Consider the following 1802-nt stretch of genomic DNA (forward strand, 5'->3'; position numbering starts at 1 on the left):
TTCTAAAGCCAGTTGAGTAGCACTTGAAATGTTTTTGCTCTATGAAACCTGATGTACTTATATGATTCTATTTTCTTCAAGTTGTATTTTGTTGGACGAACGCACTTATTGTAAGTCGCTTTGGATAAAAGCGTCAGCTAAATGCAATGTAATGTAATGTAATGTAGTTGAATTTAGGAATGATCACTTATGGTAGGTATGTTTTTACTTTTTAACATCTCTAAATGTCAGTCAACTACTAACTAAATAGATGTCCATTAGGAGGTGGTGACGCTTGTCTTTTAAACTCATAATCTGGTGCCGTGCGCTCCCTGTGAAGCTGCAACTAAGATTTTAAAAACCACTGCAGGGTGGGTCAAGTGACCCATTCTCCCTCTTGGTCGTCAATAATATGCACCATTACAATGGGTGACCTTAAGGCCCCACATTTGTTTACTCCCAATTATATTGCTTTTTCAAAATTAAATTAGCTGTTTTTTTTTTTTTTATTTTAAACTCTACATTTTGGACAACAAACAACAGTTATTTCCCCATAAAAAGTTCTCCTGTAGTAATATATGCCACAATGGTGAAACCAATACCTCAAATGGAAATACTATATTTTGTTTAGAACTAGCTTTCCCTTCAACATGACCTATATAAATAATATTTGTCTGATCTTATAGAGATGTTACTAAAACTCTCCCTTTGAACTGATCAATACTGTAACAAATTAAAACACTACCAAATTCACACATGAATAAAAACTCTAAAAGAATAATTTTTAAACATGATGAAAAGATTGAAGAATATGGTTCTACACTGTACTCCTAACTCCCAAACACCCACTACTTAAAGTCTAGTGCATACTTCCATCATGCCTCCCCCCTTTTCCATCAGTGTGTTTTAGGATGATTTTTCATTTAACTTTAATAGTTTTCCTCTTTACCGCTATTTTTAATTTACCAATTGGTTAATACATCTCTTATCTTCACTTATTTATCAAGTCAATTCAAGTTCTTTAAATGTGGTTCTTTAAAATACACTAGTAGATACTTTGTGGAGTATTCACAATAACTAATCCTCTCTAGGGTATGAAATCCGTTCATCTTTAAGCAGATACTATTTCCTTATTTATCTTTTGTTCATGATAACAATAGTATAAAAACCACACGTTTTACCCATAGCTAGTTTCTATGTCAAGATTATTATGTGTGACATAATAATCAGATGTCTTGTTTGCTAAACAAGAATAATAAACTTTAATCTTTTCAGTATTCCAGACCATCATTTAAACAAGCAGCCTCTTATCTAAACACTAAGCATTAAGGTTTCTACACCACCCCCCTGGGAAACTCTTGCACAATTATGCTGTAAAATCATTGCATCATTCCTTCAGAGTCTGAACAATCTGAGACAAGCATGTCTCAAGATCTTGTCATAATGAACACAGTCAGTGATGCAGCTGTAGTCAGTGGCAGCGTCCCCAAAAAAGCTAGGACCGGCCCTGGTCAGTGGGCTTCAAGGAAACTCTCCCTGGCATTGGGATGAGGGAAGGAATCACTTGGCAGACACACGTTGTCCTCTATACAGCAGAAATCCCCCCCCAAAACCGCAGTACCTCTTCACACCACTGTTGCCTTGACAACGAGGCACAAGCAAAATGTCAATACCTCCTCAGAGATGCGTTCTTTGGACACTTCTTCTGTTTGCAGTGAGCAACTCTTCACCAACACACTGATTCAGAGAACCCAAAAGGTGGCACAACTATCCAATGCTGCTGTAATCACAGCCATTCAGCCACTGAGAAAAACTCAATTTAA

This window comes from Gymnodraco acuticeps, unplaced genomic scaffold (genome assembly GCF_902827175.1).
Source record: "Gymnodraco acuticeps unplaced genomic scaffold, fGymAcu1.1, whole genome shotgun sequence".
In the NCBI taxonomy this organism is placed as follows: Eukaryota; Metazoa; Chordata; class Actinopteri; order Perciformes; family Bathydraconidae; genus Gymnodraco; species Gymnodraco acuticeps.